Source organism: Dendrobates tinctorius, unplaced genomic scaffold (genome assembly GCF_039654945.1).
Source record: "Dendrobates tinctorius isolate UK_male_01 unplaced genomic scaffold, ASM3965494v1 ptg000039l, whole genome shotgun sequence".
Taxonomy (NCBI): Eukaryota; Metazoa; Chordata; class Amphibia; order Anura; family Dendrobatidae; genus Dendrobates; species Dendrobates tinctorius.
In genome coordinates this window covers 17,011,931-17,032,806 of record NW_027361707.1, presented here as the reverse complement: position 1 = coordinate 17,032,806, position 20,876 = coordinate 17,011,931, and the positions used below count along the sequence as shown (strand labels likewise).

General features: G+C 44.0%; 1 protein-coding gene across 1 annotated transcript in view; it reads right to left on the bottom strand.

Annotated features, from left to right (window-relative positions):
* The window catches only part of EVC (EvC ciliary complex subunit 1), a 142,118-nt gene that overhangs the window by 44,742 nt on the left and 76,500 nt on the right, over positions 1–20,876 (bottom strand). The gene's annotated exons all lie outside the window — the stretch shown is intronic.

The following is a 20,876-nucleotide window of genomic DNA, read 5'->3' as shown; positions in this document are numbered from 1 at the left end:
AGCCATGTTTCTGTTTTATTGGAATCTCGGACAACCGGTTGGCTCAGCCGTTTGCACTGGTTTATCTTTACATTTTTCCATTCTGTGCCCTTAGTTTAAACTTTTACAATTCCACTCATTGTGATATTAATTGGTCAATAAATGAATAGTAAACAGCGCCCTGATCTCTTTAGCCATTGATATTCCTATTCATTTTCGCAGTCAGCACCATCTCTGGAATGAATATAGATCTGGAGCCCCCCCCCCTCCCCCCCCCGAGGAGATCGGTAATGGATTAATGCAGTGAACCTTAACGAAATCTCAATGGAACTGCAGGTGACATCTTTTCATAGCAAGCAAAAATAACCTTTCTGCAAGATGCCGAGTATTATACTCCTCCGTACACATCACAAGAAGTTATATATAAACCTTATTTTTTCTAGTCGAAGCGGAACAAATTGAAAAACATTTGAGCATTGTTGATTTTTTTTTCCTCAACTCATATTTGTAAGAAAAAGTATATTTTCAGTCCCATTCACGCTGTCACAGCTGCTGCCTCCGTATACCGTGAGAAGCAACGGAAGGATTGACCGGAACTCCCCGTGATAACAGCGGGTGATGTGAACAATGGCGCAATGTTGTGATGCCGGGAGAGAGGTAGCGGTGCAGTAAGCTGTGCGTCTACCCATCACTGAGATGCCAACTCACTAAGTTGAACTGTCATATGATATATCAGTAAGTTCAATGCTTCCAACCGGAAAAATAAGCTAAATTAGTCATGTCAGGAAATGAAGACATGAACATCATCTGGCTTTTTATTACCAGGATAAATGTGCTGCACAGGGAAAAAGAGTGTAAAAACAAAAGTAGTGGCTAGAGCAGACATAAGTTGAAGCTAATAAAAAAATTTAAAGAGTAACCATAATTGTAATTTTTATTTCAAAAATCAATAGTATACATGAAAATAAGCAACGTTGTCATATATCTTATCCGAGAAATCTGCTTCTTTCTCCTCCTGGTCTGATCTTTCATTCTAAACTTATGGGTAAAATCTGAATTCCGTGCAGACAGATCTTTCCATTGCTAAAAAAGGAGATGACAGTTGGTGATTTTGAAATTATATGGTGGGAGGAGCTAGACATTCTACGGCAAGGTCCATAGAACCAACTGTCATGTTCTATCTCGGTAAGGACTTGTGCAGACAAATGTAGTTTTAGTCTGAGTGCGAGGAGGGAGGGGGCAGGAGCTGTGACAGTGACCGCAGCCTCCGCCCCCTGTTTACGCTTCGTTTAAGTATCCCAGCATGCACTGGAATTCTAAAAACAAAAAATCATCAAAAAGGAAAAAAAATATTAGATTATGGCATTAAAGGGAATATGTCACCTCATTTTCGCGCTGTATGTAAATTTGTTTGGCCGATCCGATGGGTGGTGTTTTTGCTCCTTCCCTCCACCCCTTCTTGGCCGCTGTACGCAATATTTCAGGTAATTTCCATAGTTCTCGTCCATATTTCCCACGTGCGCATTGCAATCTCCACTCGCGCATGCTCAGTACTTCTGCAGGCAAAACACCGAAACCCGAATAGCGTCAGGAAGTTGACACTGAATATGGGGAGGGTGTGTACTTTCTTTGTTTGCTATTTTAGAGCATTTGGGGTCCACTTATCTAAAAGTGGAAAACCCCTTTAAATCTGTATTTTCTAGAATATGGTTAAAGAGATTGCCCACTACTTTTATATTTATGGCCTATCCTTAGTATAGATCATCAATATCTGATCGGCCGGTGACCGACACCCGGTGACCCCACCAATCAGCTATTACCAGTACCGGACACTGGCTGGAAGCACTCACTTACCGAGCCGCCCCATCTACATGTAGTGCCTGCCGCGGGATACTGCACATCCTCCTATTGATTTGAATAGGAGGCGGATGTGTATTACCAAGCCCCGACCAGTAAAAGTAGACAGAGCAGCTCGGCAAGTGAGTATTTCCGGCCAGCCGCAGCTGACACCGATAACAGCAGATCAGCGGGGGCGCCATGTGTTGACCACCAGCTGATCAGACATTGATGACCTATCCTAAGGATAGGCCATCAATATAAAAGTAGTGGACAGCTTAAAGGATTTCCAACTAGTGATGAGCGAGTATACTCATTACTCGAGATTTCCCGAGCATGCTCGGGTGATCTCCGAGTATTTGGATGTACTCGGAGATTTAGTTTCTGTCGCCGTAGCTGTATGATTTGCAGCTGCTAGCCAGCCTGAAAACATGTGGGGGTTTCATAACACACAGGCAATCCCCACATATATTTAGGCTGGCTAGCAGCCGCAAATCATACAGCTACGGCGACAGAAACTAAATCTCCGAGTACATCCAAATACTCGAAGATAACCGAGTAACGAGTATACTCGCTCATCACTATTTCCAACCAGTATATAAAGATTTTTTATTTGTTAACTCATTTCATCTTTGGTGCAATATACACCAGAAACTGGTACATACCAATTGATTAATTCACTTTATGTTTATTTTTCAGAGTTCCCATTTTTAGGCAATAGTCATGGCCTTTTGCACACTAAAGAAAGTCACTGGAAAGGCTGAAAGCAAATACATCAAGGCGCTGGTAGCTCACGGGATGGAATTGCTCACTGGATTTTCTAATTACCGGCCATGTTTTGCTTAAAGCAAATATATTTAGATTTTTCTTGAGCAGCACATTCAAGGAATGTTTGTTATGTATAGTACTGACAACGTTCCAACATCCAATTTAAATCCTTTAATTAGTTATGATATGGACTCGGTGCTGCTTAGACTGATATTAAACCAAAGACTGTCTCCTTCATGCTTAGTCAGCTATGCGTGTTACAATTAGCAATTCCACTTAGCCCACGGAAGATGGTAAACAAATAACAAGGCATTTTTCATCCGTAATTAAAAGAGGAGGTTTGGCAGATGAAGTGTTCTTGGAAAGTTAAGAACCTTCATTCCAGTCTCGTCCATTTCATCTCGTTCTTCTATGATCACCACTAATGAGTGCTGTTAAAGACCCTTTATATTTACAAATTCTGAAGCAACATGATGATCAAAGATCAAAGATCATACCTATTGTTGACAGATATCTTTAGTGACTTTTGGCTGATTTAACCAAACGATAATTGATGCTTGTTCCATAACCCTTCACGTTCAAAAACAAACGCTGGTTACAAACATTCGACTTTCCCGGTTCAAGAAAGGACCATCATGTCTCGACTTGTCTCCTGCACTGAACTCAAAGGCATAATATATTTTTTTATGAAGTTGCTGAGTTCTTGGAAAGTTAAGATCCTTTATTCACATCTCTTCTGTTTCATCTTGTTCGTCTAAGATCACTAGTAATTTATGATGATAAAGACCTTCCAGATTCTGAAGCAAACATGATGATCAACAATTACACCTTGACTGATATCTAAATAGGTTACATTTTAAAAAGACTTTTGGCCAAAGAGATATTTGGCCAAGAAATATATGATACTTGTCCCAAAGCCCCCCACCTTTAAAAACTAATGCTGGTTTTGAACACTGAATTTAAAAAAAAACTCCAAGTAAGGACCACCATGTCATGATCTGCTGTGGGTCTCCTGCCACGAACTCAAAGGCACAATATATTACTTTGAAGCTTTCGAGTTCTTGGAAAGTTAAAAACCTTAATTCTTGTGTCTTCTGTTTCATCTTCTTCTTCTATGATCGATAGTAATGTACAGTGTGAGGCAGTGAGGGGGATCATAAACGAGGGTTGTTACGTGTCCCCCAGAATATGCACAAAAACAAACTGAACCCACTGGAGAGCATTGTGATTTCAGCCACAGCTGTGGTTACAATGCAAAGTAAAAGAGAGTGTGGACTTGGTCAAGCTATTTGACCAAGCCACATTTAGGAAAACCTGACATGGACTTTCTTTTTGGAGAGATCTGTAGGAAGTTAGTGGGACGGATCTCTCCCTCTACTTCAGGTCTTTGGAGTGGCACAATTCCCATTTAAACTTTTAGTTAGGGTTTGGGTGTTTCAGTATTGATTTTGCAAGCAGCAGAGCATTAGTTGTGCATATGTCATGTCTGTGCGAGACTGAACACAGACCAAAGCAAGAGAGAGCAAAGCGATTGCCGCACCCACGAGTTACACGGTGGCGCAGTCACCCAAGACAACGGATTGATACGGACGGCCCGGCTGCGAACCTGAGGATAACGTTTGAGTTTATTTTCGTAAGTTGCGAAAATAAAGACATTTGAGTTGAACTATCTTGGGTCACTGCCTCATTTCCACACTGTCATGAACAGTGATAAAGACCTTGGTTTTTCCAGATTCTGAAATAACATGATGATCAACAATCATACTTGGTGTTGACAAATATCAGTTGAATAAGTTTTTTTCTTTAGGGACTTTTGGCTGATTTAGCCAGCAAAAATTTTGGCCAAGAGATAATTTACAGCTGCACTACAGCCTCCCACCTTCAGAAACTAAGAACGACTTCACCTTCACATATCCGACTTTCACGGATCAAGTAAGGTCCAAGAAGGCTGGACAGGCCACAGATCTACTGACCTGAAGTGAGCAGTGTAATATATGCCTATATAGCTGTTGAGCTAAGGTCCTTACTTGGACATAATGAAACAAGCCTATCTTATGTAGGTTGACACAAGTCTATGCCAATGGATGATAGAGCTTGGTTTCTTGACAGTACAACTGGTTGCATTTCCTCTAATATTTGATGACCATCATTAGGAGTAATACTATATTTATCATTGGCAAAAGTGATCACATTACTAGAATTGAAAAAATCAGTTAATTCATTAACACATTTAACTAAAATTGGCCAAATCCATTGATATTGCTGGGGTCTATAGTCTAATGTGTTTGGTGTCCTCCAGACTCTTCCACGACAGATGATAAGCATCCGGAATATACAATTTCGGACTGAATCATAGAATGTTAGAGTTGGAAGGGACCTCCGTTCGTGTCCAACTCCCTGCTCATTGCAGAATTCACTAATCCATCTCAGACAGATGTCTGTCCATCCTCTGTTTGAAGACTTCCATTAAAGTCAAACTGTTCTTGGCTTGATAAGTCCCTGAATGAATATAGCAATAGAGAATACAGGAGCGCTCGGCGAGTGAACACTCCTGTGTATGAAGAAGTAGGATGAGGCAGCTGCCAAAAAAACGAGTGGTGGAACCATCAGTCCGTTGACAGCTATCTATTGTGTATTGTGTATTTAATTGGTTCGAATTCTTTGTCTAAACGACTATTGAATAAAAACTCAAATTCTTTGTATGTTTCTTTGTTTTTCTTCACTGTACATTGAGCACTTGTTGGCAGTAGCCAATCCTTCCACTTAGGCACTTATCTACATTAACCCATGAATACAGTCGAACTGTGGCAAAAAAAAAGAAGAATTTCAAATCAATTCAAACATTACGGCCCTGGTTCATTATTTTTTCCCGTCTAGTTTTTGGTATTTTTCGCTTGTATTTCATATGTACCTATTTATTCTTGTAGTTTGTGCCTTTTTTAAAGTGTATTTTACATGTGCTCACCTATTATATTTTCTTATGTTTGCCATTGTGGATGGAGTTTGGGATTTTCAGATATTTGTGCCCGATTCATCAGTTACAACTTTTTTCTCTACTCCAGTACCCACCTGGAGTGGTTTTATGCACGTAAAGCAAAATGTACAATTTTAATGCTGTATTTTGAAAAAGATTACTCAAAAAGTTGCAAAAACAGCCCATTTTTGACTTTGCGCAAAATTCATGAACCGCATGCACTATTTTGATGAATTTGGAGAAATCAACATCAGTAAATTCCAAGCTAAAACAAAAATAAAAATCATTTAAAGAACCCTCCACAAATGATCAATCGGCTCCAATAATTTAAAGGAGTATTCACATCTCCAATATCCTATGCCAAAATGCAGTAGGTGTAATAATAGTATTAAAAGGAACCTGTCACCCCCCCAGGTGTTTTTAACTAAAAGAGCCACCTTGTGCAGCACTAATGTTGTATTCTGGCAAGGTGGCTCTTCTATTTGGCGTCCTTTTCACCCCTGAAACAATCGTTTTTATAATTTGTCCGTCATACCTGTAGTTTGTCCGGGGGCAGGTCTTTCCCCCCGGACACAGACGCCTCACATCCATCAGTCATTTCCTCCTTTCCTCTTGGCGCCGCCTCCTCAGCGTTCATTTATTTTCCTGGCGCCTGCGCTGCAATCTTTTTTCTTGGGCATGCGCAGTTAGCGCTGCCCGTCCACTGACATCACATGATGTCTTCCTTATGGCGCCTGCATGGACGCGCGGCCTGAGATCCCACCCCGCAGTCTCTTCTGATTTATTCACACTGCGGGGCTGGGAATCTTGGGCATGCGCAGGTTCCCTTTAACAAATACGGTACTTCCAATTAGAAATGTAGTAAAGTTCTTCTGATTTGCTTTGTCGCTTACCCCATGTGCAGGGCATTGCAGTAGCTTGGGTATTCATGGTTACGATCAACAAGAGCTAACTAACTGTCACTATATGTGTGGTCATAACCATGGATACCTAAGCTACTGCAATGCCTTGCACATGGGGTAAGCCTCATAGCGAATCAGAAGAACTATACATTTCTAATTGGAGGTATTTACTATTGTTTTTATTGCACCTAATACATACTGTGTTAGGATCTTGGAGATGGGAATACGCCTCTAATGCCCATGGCTTGTCTATAGGAGCTCATGTTACCAGTGTCACTATTATCATCTTATAGTGGATGGTGGATGATATTTCATAGTTACATTATTAACACAGATTACAGATTTTCTATAATTCACTTGATAAAGTAACCCTTGTATTTTTATGTCATAGAGATTTTTACATTAAACTGATATCTACAACAAGAAGGGTTCATTTTTTTCTGCACATAAAATACAAGCAGACATTGACCTCTGTTTAATTGAAGTCACTGCACTGAATAGCCCTGGAGCGCTCAGTCTGGCGTCCAGTCGTTTCCTGGACATGGCAAGTTAAACCCACAGATGAGGATACTCGCAGAATGTAGAAACCTCAATGTATAGGTCAAGATCATATTAGACACCTACAGTCATGGCCGAATGTATTAGCGCCCTTGAAATTGCTCAAGAAAATGAAGTCTTTCTTTCAGAAAATTATTGCAATTACACATGTTTTGTTATACATGTTTATTTCCTTTGTGTGTATTGGAACAACACAAAAGAAACACAGAAAATTCAAATTGGACATAGGCTGGATAGAATTGTTGGAACCTTTCCAAAACTGTGGGTAAATAACTTTGTTTCAAACATGTGATGCTCGTTCAAATTCACCTGTGGCAAGAGACAGGTGTGGACAATAGGAAAATCACACCTGAAACCAGATAAAAAGGGGAGTTGACTCAATCTTTGCATTGTGTGTCTGTGTGTGTGCTCCACACTAAGAATGGAGAACAGAAAGAGGAGGCGAGAACTGACTGAGAACTTGAGAACCAAAAATGTTGAACAATATTAACAATCTCAAGGTGATAAGAATATCTCCAGAGATCTTGATGTTCTTATGTCCACAGTGCGCAACATAATCAAGAAGTTTACAACCCATGACACTGTAGATAATCTCCCTGTACGTGGATGGCAGAGATAAATTGATGAAAGGTTGCAGCACAGTCCAGTTGGTGGATGCACAGACCCAATCAAGTTCCCAAGAAATTAAAGCTGTCCTGCAGGCTCAGGGTGCATCACTGTCAGCGATTACTATTCATCAACAGTTGAATAAAATGAAACGCTATGACATGAGACTGAGTAGAACCCCACTTGTGAGACAGAGACATAAAAAAGCTACACTACTAATATATATCCAAATATGGAATAAGGCCTGCAAAGAAAATAACACAGAACCTACAGTGAAATATAGTGGAGGTTCAAAGACATTTTTGGGGTTGTTTTGCTGTCTCTAGCACTGGGTGCCTTGAATATATGCAAAACATGATGAAATCTGAAGATTACTAAAGGATTTTGGGTCGCAATGTACTGCCAGAAAGCTGGGTTTGCATCCTAGGTCATGATCTTTTTGCAGAACAATAATCCCCAAACAAATTTCAAGAAGCACCCAGAAATGGATGGAAACAAAGCACTGGAGAGTTCTGAAGTGGCCAGCAATGAGTCCGGATCTAAATCCCACTGAACACCTGTGGAAAGATCTTAAAACTGCTGTTGAGAGAAGGCCCCCTTCAAATTGGCACCCTTCCAGGAGAGACATGGAGCAGTTTGTAAAAGAAGAGTGGTCCAAAATTCCAGTTGAGAGGTGTAAGAAGCATGTTTATGGATATTTGAAGCAATTCATTGCAGTTATTTATTCCAATGGGTGTGCAACCAAATATTAAGTTGACAGTGCCAACAATTTTGTCCGGCCCATTTTTGGAGTTATCTGTGAAATTATGTCCAGTTTACATTTTTTTCTCTGTTTTTTTGTGTTGTTAGAATAAACACAAAGGAAACAAACATGTGTACAACAAAAAGAGTAATAGCAATAATTTTTAGGGAGTAATTCTTTCTGTATTATTTGGACTATAAGATGCACCAGATCACAAGATGCACCAACATTTTAGAGGAGGAAAATAGAAAATAAAATTGAAGCAAAAAATGTGGTCATGACGCACTGTTATGGGGGGGGGACGGCTTCTGACACTCCTTGAGGGGTAATGTCACCCAATTATGTACTACAATCCCCCATCCTGGTATATATATATATGTCACCAATACAGCTATACATGGCCCCTTCATCCCTATCCTGGTATACATTGTCCCCTTATTCCCATTCTGGTATACACAGTCCCATCATCCTCATCCTTGTATACATGGCCCCCTCATCCCCATCTTGGTATGCATGGTCCCCTCATCCCCACCATGGTATATACAGCGCTGTCAAAAATTAAGAGACCCCTGCTGTTTTGTAAAAATCAGCTTCTCTACAAATCTGACAGCCATTCCATTGCAGTGTCAGTTGAATTCCAACCAGAGTACACCTCATTCTACTTAATGTGCTTCTGATTAGGTGATCACCTGAACCAGATCTTAGAAGAAAAGTATAAAAAACTCTGCTGTGGTGTTCACAATCCTCACAGTCCTCTTGTAATAGGACAAGCTGGATGGCAAAACAAGTGCTAGTAATATCCCAAAAGTAATTGGAATGAAAAAATAACTTTTAACCATGCAAAAGGAGTTGAAAAGAAAAGTCTTGGGTGAGGAAAAGCAGGGCTCAATTCTGTCTATACTAGCAGAGGGATACAGTGAGCATCATGTTGCCTCCATCCTTAAAATTTCTAAGACGGCAGTCCATTACAAGGTCAAGCAGCAGACATTGGGGACAACAAAGCTACAGACCGGCAGAGGGCGAAAACGACTCTCCACTGATTGGGATGACCGTCATCTTATTTGAATGTCACTCAGCAACCGCAGAATGACATCAAGTGACCTACAAAAGGAATGGCAAATGGCAGCTGGGGTGAAGTTCACGGCAAGAACAGTTTGTAACAGGCTCCTAGAGGCAGGGTTCAAGTCATGTAAATCTAGAAAAAAGCCTTTCATCAAAGAGAAGCAAAGGAGAGCCAGGCTGAAGTTTGCCAAAGACCATAAGGATTGAACCATAGAGGACTGGAGTAAGGTAATCTTCTCTGATGAGTCTAATTTTCAACTTTGCCCAACACCTGGTCGTCTAATGATTAGACGGAGACCTGGAGAGGCATACAAGCCACAGTGTCTTGCACCTACTGTGAAATTTGGTGGAGGATCGGTGAAGATCTAGGGATACCTCGGCAAGGCTGGAATTGGGCAGGTTAATCTTTGCGAAGGACGTATGCATCAAACCGTATACAAGCTTATCTGGAAAAACAGTTGATTCCTTTCTGCACAGGCAATGTTCCCCAACTCTGAGGACTGTTTTTTCCAGCAGGACAATGCACCATGCCACATAGCTAGGTCAATCAATATGTGGATGAAGGACCACCACATCAAATCCCTGTCATGGCCAGCCCAATCTCCAGACCTAAACCCCATTAAAACCTCTGGAATGTAATCAAAAGGAAGATGGATAGTCACAAGCTATCAAACAAAGAAGAACTGCTTACATTTTTGCACCAGGAGTGGCATAAGGTCATCCAAAAGCAGTGTGAAAGACTGGTGGAAAGCATGCCAAGACGAATGAAAGCTGTGATTAAAAATCATGGTTATTCCACAAAATATTGATTTCTGAACTCTTCCTGAGTTAAAACATTAGTATTGTTGTTTCTACATGATTATGAACTTGTTTTCTTAGTATTACTTGAGGTCTGCAAGCAGTGCATTTTTTATTTTGAACATTTCTCATTTTCTGAAAATACATATAAAATTTATTGCTTGGAAATTCGGAGACATGTTGTCAGTAGTTTATAGAATAAAAGAGCAATTTACATTTTACTCAAAAATATACCTATAAAGAGAAAAATCAGACACACTGAAAATTTTGCAGTGGTCTCTTAATTTTTGCCAGAGCTGTATGGTCCCCTCAACCTCATTTACATGGCCCCCTCTGTTAGCACCACGCCGGAGTCCTGCTCTGACAGGCAGGGTCCGCGGCTTGTCTCTTCACTCAACCGTTCTGCAGTCAGTTCTTCCCCATGCTCTAAAAGCTTCCAACCGGTCCTTTAGCCTTCTCCTTAGGGCATACGCTCGTGCACTCCCGCACTCTTAAAGCTCTAAAAGGGTCAGCGCATTCACTTGCTATTTCTTCCTCAGCCAATAGCTGTAGGAGATTATGTATATATATATATATTGCTTCATCCCCACTGGGGAGATGCCTGAGCAACCTTCCTGTTTCGCAGTCTAAGTTGTGTAAGGTTGAATACCAGTCCCTGCTGCACTCTACTGCAGATTCTGCCTATTGCACTCTACTGCAGATCCTGCCTGCTGTACTCAGCTGCAGATCCTGCCCGCTGCACTCTGATACAAACCCTGTCCGCTGCACCAGGTGTGAACTCTGCTGCACTCTGATGCGAACTCTTCCTTTGCACTCGCATGTGAACTGTCTGCTGCATTCTAATTCAAACCCTGCCAGCCGCTGCCTCCAGTTTGTCCTCTGGGTCCAGCTGCTGCGCGTCCATTGGTCTGTCTTGGAGTTGCACCTGGCGTTCTTTGGCAACCAAGTCTAACCTCACCATCAGAGGCTCTAGTGAACAGTCAGGTGTTCGCTTAGTCATGCCCCTCCACGGTCCGTGGCACAGTGGTTCCACAAACCATGTCCATGACACCCTCATCCCCATCCTTGTTTATATGGTCCCCTCATCCTCACCTTTGTATTCATTGCCCCCTCATCCCCATCTTGGTATGCATGGTCCCCTCATCCCCATCTTGGTATATATGGTCCCCTCATCCCCATCTTGGTATATATGGTCCCCTCATCCCCATCTTGGTATACATGGCCCCCTCATCCCTGTCTTGGTATACATGGTCCCCTCATCCCTGTCTTGGTATACATGGTCCCCTCATCCCCATCCTAGTATATATGGCCCCCTCATCCCCATACTGGTTTACCCGGCTATCAGAAAAATATAAAAATAACCCAAACCATTCTACTCACCTTCTCTGTGCTCCATCCAGTGTCCTATTCTGATGCCAGCAGCTGATTTATGTTTCTGAACAACGCATGGCAGGGATGTCATGCGCTGCTTACAAGCCAAGGACAGCTGCCGGAATACTCACTGCTCCCCAGGGCTAGGACTATGAGTGTGTGAAGCAGTGAATATTCATCTTCTTTAATAGCAGGCACATGGTTAGCTGCAGCTGCAGTTCCTGAAGTGGCTGGGCGATCACATGTGCCCGCTACTAAAGAGAATGAATATTCACTGCTCTGCACTGGGCGTGGGGAGCAGTGAATATTCATCCTCTTTATTAGTGAGCACATGTGATCGCCCAGTCGCTGCAGGAGCCAGCGGCTGCTGCTAACAATGTGTCTGCTCTTAAAGATAAATGAATATGTACTGCTCCACACACCCATAGTCCCTCCCACCTCTCGGCGCTGGCTACAGTGCATAGAGGTGGGAGGGATTTTGGGCTCGGAGAGCAGTGAATATTCTTTTATCTTTTACAGTGTTAACAGGCTCTAGCCGCAGTTGCTGATTCCTGCTTCCTGTGACCCGCTCATTCGCCACTGCTGCTCCACCACCCCCCCATCCGCAGCAGGCACATCTGGACTATAAAACGCATCCCCCATTTTCCTCCAAAGTTTTGGAGATAAAAAGTGTGTCTTCTAGTCTGAAAAATATGGTAATTTTCTGGAACAATTTCAAGTGTGCCAACACTATCAGCCATGGCTGTATATTTAGATGTGATAATATATAAAACATTAAAGAGATATTATTCTATAAATATCACTAGTATATAGTAACGTATGTTACATGCATTCACATGGGGTCCTTGTGGGGCACTGTCTATAGCATCTAGGGCAATGTGGGCATTTACTGTGGCAACAAGGGGCACTGACTGGAAATGCTAGTTCCAGGGATGGTTTTCTGGCCGGAAGTGCTTGATCCTGTGGGGCATTGACCGAAGGTGGTGGGCCACTGACTGGGTCTACTATGTCAATGTGGGGCACTGACTGGATTATTTAGGGTCACATGAGGCACTTAAAGGGCTGCTAAAGCCTTGTATGCACTGCGTAAGGCTATGAAGGCCATGAGGACAACTAATGACTACATGGGCATTGAAAGGGTATACTGGGAGAGGCTGGGGCAATAGCTGTGTCACTGAGTGGTACTAACATATACTGCTAAAGCTACATTAAATCAGTAAAAGTAGGTGCTAGAGCCATGTGGGTCACTAAAAGAGTCACATTGGGCGCTGACTCCAGCAGTGAGTGCACGGCTTAGAGGTACTAGTGCCATGTGACTGACTATGACTGGTAGGGTGTAAAAAAGGCATGTCAAGTGGTTACTAGTACAACAAGATCCAATGACTGGAGCTGTTGTAGGGAAGGTGACCTGACGGACGGACGGACTAGTCAGAGTGAAGAAGGAAAGGTTTGCACAGTGTAGGTAGTTGTCAGTTATTACAGTGGGGAAACAGCTAGGAAAGTGTAGTGGACGTGCAGTACCTTGTGTTGACCATTAGATGGCAGGGAGGAGTGTGAGCAAAGGACTTGACAACAGCTTAGGGCTTTAGAAACCGTTGGTCATGGGGGGCAGGGTTACAGTGACAGGGGAGCGGGAGAGCTATAAATACTGAAGGAGGGTTCCAGAAGGTTCCAGTTCCCCAGGGGGAGCTCCAGTGACAGGAGGACTGCGGCAGTCTGTGCACTGTGAGGAGAGTCTAAACCAGGGGGACTGAGGAGAGAGAACGTCAGGGGGTTGGTCCTGACAGGAAGAACCACAGAAGGGACGAGGCACTGGGTGTGAGACACCGTATTTGACACGACGACTGATCAGTGGAAGCGCTGTTGGTTTACGGGCCTAAGGCGGCCACAGTGATGGACCTGTCAGGAGCGTCGACGAGTGAAGAGGGGACGGTGTGTGCATACACGTCCCCCAGTGTAACGTACGGTGTGTGAGAAGTGGCCCTGGAAACGGAGGGCCGTGAGTTGAAGGAAGTACAGTGTGCTTTTGAGGCCGTCAGGCGGACGGCGAGCGTGAATAAACTTGGACCTGTTGCACCCAGAACTTGCCTCCATCTTGTCTCTGTTTCGTCTCTGCGCGGCATAAAGAGGGACCACCCCCCCAGCCCGGCCCACCGACCCTACACTTGGCGTAGTCGGCAGGATCGCCGCCGCTAATACATCATCTTCTGCGGCAGGCCTGCCTTAAAGGATGGAGCTGTGCCAGAAGCCACCATCAGAGCCACGGGTGAGCAGCGGGATACTGAGCTGGGGAGCAGAGCCTGAGCGGAGTCATCGAGAGCGGCCACCACCAATACCAGCAAAGGACTTCTCAGCGGAGCCCCCGAGCCCGGGGGGAAGGCCCGCCGGACAGTGGAGCAAGGAACGGAGGCTGCGGGGGCCACCGCGTGATGATGGGACGGAGGCCGCAGCGCCGGGGAAGGTGAGAGTACCCCTGGCCCTAACAGTGCCTCCGCAGGCGGCCCCCACCATTCTGCTGCAGCACGCGGCCCCCTACGCACCGGAAGGCCTAGTTACCACAGGCCCCGTGGTGTATGCGGAACTGAGCGAGGCCCCCTCTCAAGTCCCTGAGCTACCCTGCCCGGAGCTACCAGTGCGGCGTTCATCAGAAGAAGACGCTGCTGCGCTCCCCTTGCCAAGAGTAGCTGCCTTGTTGGAACCGGCCGTTACTCCGGCTCCGTTGGAAGTAATGGATGCGGCCTGTCCTGAGGCCGTGGTAATGTCGGTGCTGGAGTCTGTTGCGGCCGGTTTAGCGGATCCTGTGATTCCAATCCCTGAGGACCCGGATGTCCCCGTTTGCCATCTGACCCCAGTGGCTGTTGGGCCGCAAAGATCATCAGCAGTTTCTGTCCCACGGTCTTTTTCAGTGGAGTCCCGCCCACCGGACTCCAGGGCCCGTGCTGTACCCTCTGTGTGGGTAGCAGAGGTGATCAAAAAGAAGAAGGCCCGGTAGCAGGAAGTGTGAAACCTGCTCCACACTCAAGGAGAGGCCGGCATGGAAAAAGAGAGATCTAGGGGACGGCTGGTCTATACCAATCTGGACCGGGGATACGGGTTTATCCGTGACGAAACAGGCCAGAAGGTTTACATTAATGTGGCCTCAATTTGCCATGGTCAGGCTCTACATGAAGGGGACTTAGTGTCCTACTATAAGGAGTACTGCCCCCGCGGGTATAATGCGGTGACAGTGCTAGCGGAGCCCGAAGGAAGCGAACTTGAATGGACACCCTCAGTATTCCCGGAACTCCACGACTGTGGGGTCCCTCACTACTGACCGCTAGAAGGCGGATTGGACTGTCAGGAGTTCGTAGCAGCGTTGTGCAGGTTAGAAGGACAGTTGCGTTTAGAAAAAAAAAATGTTTTGTTGTTATTTATCTGATGCAACTATTTTTTCTCTCTTTCTTTCTTCTTTCTATGTTCCTTGTATGGAAAGTATATGTAAATATGTTTGCCTGACAGAACGGGGATACAGGAAAGCGGAGGAGTGTCCAGGTCCAAGGAAGGGGGGAGGACGAAAGGGGATCTGCAATGTTATGTTGTTATATGTTGGTTTTAAAAAAACAAAACAAAGGAAAATGAAAAAAAAAAATTATAAAAATGGGTACTTGTGCTATTATAAAGTTGTTTAACCCCTTCACCCCAAAGGGTGGTTTGCACGTTCATGACCGGGCCAATTTTTACAATTCTGGCCACTGTACCTTTATGAGGTCATAACTCTGGAACGCTTCCATGGATCCTGGTGATTCTAACATTGTTTTCTCATGACATATTGTACTTCATGTTAGTGGTAAAATTTCATTCAAATAACTTGCGTTTATTTGTGAGAAAAACGGAAATTTGGCGAAAATTTCGCAATTTTCCAAATTTGAATTTTTATGCCCTTAAATCACAGAGATACGGCACACAAAAAACTTGATAACTAACATTTCCCACATGTTTACTTTACATCAGCACAATTTTGGAACCAAAATTTTTTTTTTAGGAAGTTATAAGGGTTAAAAGTTGACCAGCGATTTCTCATTTTTACAACACCATTTTATTTTTAGGACCACATCACATTTGAAGCCACTTTGAGGGGTCTATAGGATAGAAAATACCCAAAAGTGACACCATTCTAAAAACTGCACCCCTTAAGGTGCTCAAAACCACATTCAAGAAGTTTATTAACCCTTTAGGTGCGTCACAGGAATTTTTTTGAATATTTAAAAAAAAATGAACATCTAACTTTTTTTCACAAAAAAAATACTTCAGGTTCAATTTTTTTTATTTTACCAAGGGTAACAGGAGAAATGGGACTGCAAAAGTTATTGGAAATTTGTCCTGAGTACGCTGATACCTGATATGTGGGGGGGAACGACTGTTTCGGCGCATGGCAGAGCTCAGAATGGAAGGAGCGCCGTTTGACTTTTTCAATGCAAAATTGGCTGGAATTCAGATCGGACGCCATGTCACGTTTGGAGAGTCCCTGATGTACCTAAACAGTGGAAACCCCCTACAAGTGACCCCATTTTGGAAACTAGACCCCCCAAGGAACTTATCTTGATATGTGGTGAGAACTTTGAACCCACAAGGGCTTTACAGAAGTTTATGACGTACAGCGGTACAATTAAAAAATCATATTTTTTCCACAAAAATGATCTTTTCACCCCAATTTTTATTTTCCCAAGGGTAACAGGACCCTAAAAGTTATTGTGCAATTTGTCCTGAGTACGCTGATACCCCACATGTGGGGGTAAACCACTATTTGGGCGCATGGCAGAGCTCGGAAGGGAAGCAGCACCATTTGACGTTTTTGGCTGGAATTGAGATCGGACATCATGTCACGATTGGAAAACCCCTGAAGTACCAAAACAGTGGAAACCCCCCACAAATGACACCATTTTGGAAACTAGACCCCCTAAGGAACTTATCTAGATGTGTGGTGAGAACTTTGAACCCCCAAGGGCTTCACAGAAGTTTATAACATACAGCCGTACAATTAAAAAATCATTTTTTCCACAAAAATGATCTTTTCACCCTCAATTCTTATTTTTCCAAGGGTAACAGGACCCTAAAAGTTATTGTGCAATTTGTCCTGAGTACCCTGATACCCCACATGTGGGGGTAAACCACTATTTGGGTGCATGGCAGAGCTCGGAAGGGAAGCAGCGTCATTTGACGTTTTTGGCTGGAATTGAGATCGGACACCATGTCGCGATTGGAAAACCCATGATGTACCTAAACAGTGGAACCCCCCCACAAATGACACCATTTTGTAAACCAGACCCCCCAAGGAACTTATCTAGATGTGTGGTGAGCACTTTGAACCCTCCAGTGCATCACAGAAGTTTATAACGCCCGGGCGTGAAAATAAAAAATTTGTATTTTTTCCACAAACATGATCTTTTAGTCACCATTTTTTTATTTTCCCAAGGGTATCAGGAGAAATTGGACCCCAAAAGTTGTTGTCCAATTTGTCCTGAGTATGCTGATACCCCATATGTGGGAGAAAACTACTGTATGGGCACACGTCGGGGCTCGGAAGGGAAGTAGTGACGTTTTGGAATGCAGACTTTGATGGAATGGTCTGCGGGTGTCATGTTGCCTTTGGAGAGCCCCTAATGTACCTAAACAGTGGAAACCCCCCACAAATGACCCCATTTTGAAAACTAGACCCCCTAAGGAACTTATCTAGATGTGAGGTGAGCACTTTGAACCCCCAAGGGCTTCACAGAATTTTATAATGCCAGGGCATGAAAATAAAAAAATCGTATTTTTTCCACAAACATGATCAATTAGTCCCCAATTTTTTTATTTTCCCAAGGGTAACAGGAGAAATTGAACCCCAAAAGTTGTTGTCCAATTTGTCCTGAGTATGCTGACACCCCATATGTGGGAGAAAACTACTGTATGGACACACGTCAGGGCTCGGAAGGGAAGTTGTGACGTTTTGGAATGCAGACTTTGATGGAATGGTCTGCGGGTGTCATGTTGCCTTTGGAGAGCCCCTAATGTACCTAAACATAGGAAACCCCCACAAATGACCCCATTTTGGAACCGAGACCCCCTAAGGAACTTATCTAGATGTGTGGTGAGTACTTTGAACCCCCAAGGGCTTCACAGAAGTTTATAATGCCCGGGCATGAAAATAAAAAAATCGTATTTTTTCCACAAACATGATCAATTAGTCCCCAATTTTTTCATTTTCCCAAGGGTAACAGGAGAAATTGGACCCCAAAAGTTGTTGTCCAATTTGTCATGAGTACGCTGACACCCCATATGTGGGAGAAAACTACTGTATGGACACACGTCGGGGCTCGGAAGGGAAGCAGTAACGTTTTGGAATGCAGACTTTGATGGAATGGTCTGCGGGTGTCATGTGCGTTTGGAGAGCCCCTGATGTACCTAAACTATTGACACTCCCCACAAGTGACCCCATTTTAGACACTAGACCCCCCACGGAACTTATCTAGATGTGTGGTGAGCACTTTGAACCCCCAAGTGCTTCACAGAAGTTTATAACGCTCGGACGTGAAAATAAAAAAATCATTTTTTTCCACAAAAATGATATTTTTGCCTCCAATTTTTTATTTTCCTAAGGGTAACAGGAGAAATTGGACCCCAAAAATTGTTTTGCAATTTGTCCTGAGTAGGCTGATACCCTACATGTGGGGGTAAAACACTGTTTGGGCACATGGCAGAGCTTGGAAGGGAAGGAGCACCATTTGACTTTTTCAACTCAGAATTGGCTGGAATTGAGATCAGACGCCATGTTGCATTTGGAGAGCCCCTGATGTGCCCAAACAGTGGAAACCCCCAATTCTAACTCCAACCCGAACCCCAACACACCCCTAACCCTAATCTCAGCCCTAACCCTAACCCTAGCTCTAACCATAGCCCTAACCCTAGCCCTAACCCTAGCCCTAACTCTACCCTAACCCTAACCCTAGCCCTAACCCTAACCCTAATGGAAAAATGGAAATAAATACATTTTTTTATTTTATTATTTTTCCCTAACTAAGGGGGTGATAACGGGGGGTTTGATTTACTATTTATGGCGGTTTTTATATTTGGCAGCTGTCGCACGCTAAAAGACACTTTTTATTGTAAAAATAGTTTTTGCATCACCACATATTGAGAGCTATAATTTTTCCGTATTTTGACCCACCGAGTCATGTGAGGTCTTATTTTTTGCGGGATGAGTTGACGTTTTTATTGGTACCATTTTCGGGCATGTGACATTTTTTGATCGCTTTTTATTCCGATTTTTGGGACGCAGAATGAACAAAAACCAGCGTTTCATGAATTTCTTTTGGGGGGTGCGTTTACACCGTTCCGCGTGCGGTAAAATTGATAAAGCGGTTTTATTCTTCGGGTCAGTACAGTTACAGCGATACCTCATTTAGGTCTTTTTTTATGTTTTGTCAGTTTTATGCAATGAAAACTATTTTATATAAAAAATAATTATTTTTGCATCGCTTTATTCTGCTAGCTATAACTTTTTTATTTTTTCGCTGATGATGCTGTGTGGTGGCTCGTTTTTTGCGGGACAAGATGACGTTTTCAGCGGTACCATGGATATTTATATGCGTCTTTTTGATCGCGCGTTATTACACTTTTTGTTTGGCGGTATGATAATAAATCATTATTTTTTGCTTCGTTTTTTATTTTTATTTTTTAAGGGGTTCGCTAAAGGGGTTAACTAATGGGACAGTTTTATAGGGCGGGTCGTTACGGACGCGGAGATACCTAATATGTGTACTTTTATTTTTTTTTTTATTTTTTTTTTAATTTCCAAAAAATGGATTTATTTGGGGGAATATTTTTTTTTTTCTAATTTATTTGGCGATTTTTTTTAAATTATTTTAACACTTTTTTTAATTTTTTTTTTAACTTTATTAAATAGTCCCAGGTGGGACATCACTGTCCTGTGACAGATCGCTGATCTGTCACATCACAGATCAGCGATCTGTCACAGGCAGTGCAGAAGGCTTTCTCATGCCTGCGCTTTGCAGGCACTGAGGAAGCCAGCTTCCTGCAGGCCCCCGAAGGCCCCCGTCGCCATCTTGGATTCGGGGGCCTGCAGGAAAGGAGCCCCCCGCAGCAGCGCTGCACATTGCGCTGCCGTGGGGGGCTCAGGGAAGCACGGAGGGAGCCCCCTCCCTGCCGATGCTTCCCTTTAACCCCCGGTACACCGCGATCATGTTTGATCGCGGTGTGCAAGGGGTTAACATGTCGGGGGCGGTCCATGACCGCCCCTGACACATTGTGCCGGGTGTCAGCTGTGATAATCAGCTGACACCCGGCCGCGATCAGCGGCGCTCACCACGTGGGCGCCGCTGATCGCGGTAGACGTACTATCCCGTCCATGGGCATAGGGGCCCGGGTCCCATGGACGGGATAGTACGTCGGATGTCAGGAAGGGGTTAATGTATAATATGCCAAAGTAAAATGCAACAGGTCCGGGTAAGGGAAGGTCTGCGGGACCAAAGGAAAGTGCGAGATCCTGTAGGGATCTGAGAGTTGAGGAGGTCTGGGAGACCGGGACGCCGACCATGACATGTAATTGAAAGAAGGGTAAATGAGTTGGAAGACGTGAGAGAGACAGCCGTCCTAGGTCAGGTCCCCAACACCACGGACACCCCTGAAGGAGGAAGGCGGGCGCTGGTAATGATCTGGAAGGTATGAGACCTCGATCATGGCGTACCGAATAGTGGAAGGTGACATTAGGGGAAAGTAGGGGAAGGTACACGCCATAGAGAGAATATGGGTGTACCTAGCCCAATTTGAAAGACGTTGTCATGTGGCGTGCGCGCTGGTGAGTAGCAGTAGGCTGCTCAAAGCATAGTGCTCTCAGTATGGTTCGGCCCCCGCAGATAGTGGGTTTGGCTCAACAGCTGGTCCGACAACAGAGTGTAGGTGTAGCTTCAGAACGACGAAGGTAGGGATGACGATTGTCGAGGACAACAATGGACAAAGGAAGGGGGAGTGTAGGGAAGGTGACCTGACAGACGGACGGACTAGTCAGAGTGAAGAAGGAAAGGTGTGCACAGTGTAGGTAGTTGTCAGTTATTACAGTGGGGAAACAGCTAGGAAAGTGTAGTGGACGTACAGTACCTTGGGTTGACCATTAGAGGTCAGGGAGGAGTGTGAGCAAAGGACTTGACAACAGCTTAGGGCTTTAGAAACCGTTGGTCATGGGGGGCAGGGTTACAGTGACAGGGCATCGGGAGAGCTATAAATACTGAGGGAGGGTTCCAGA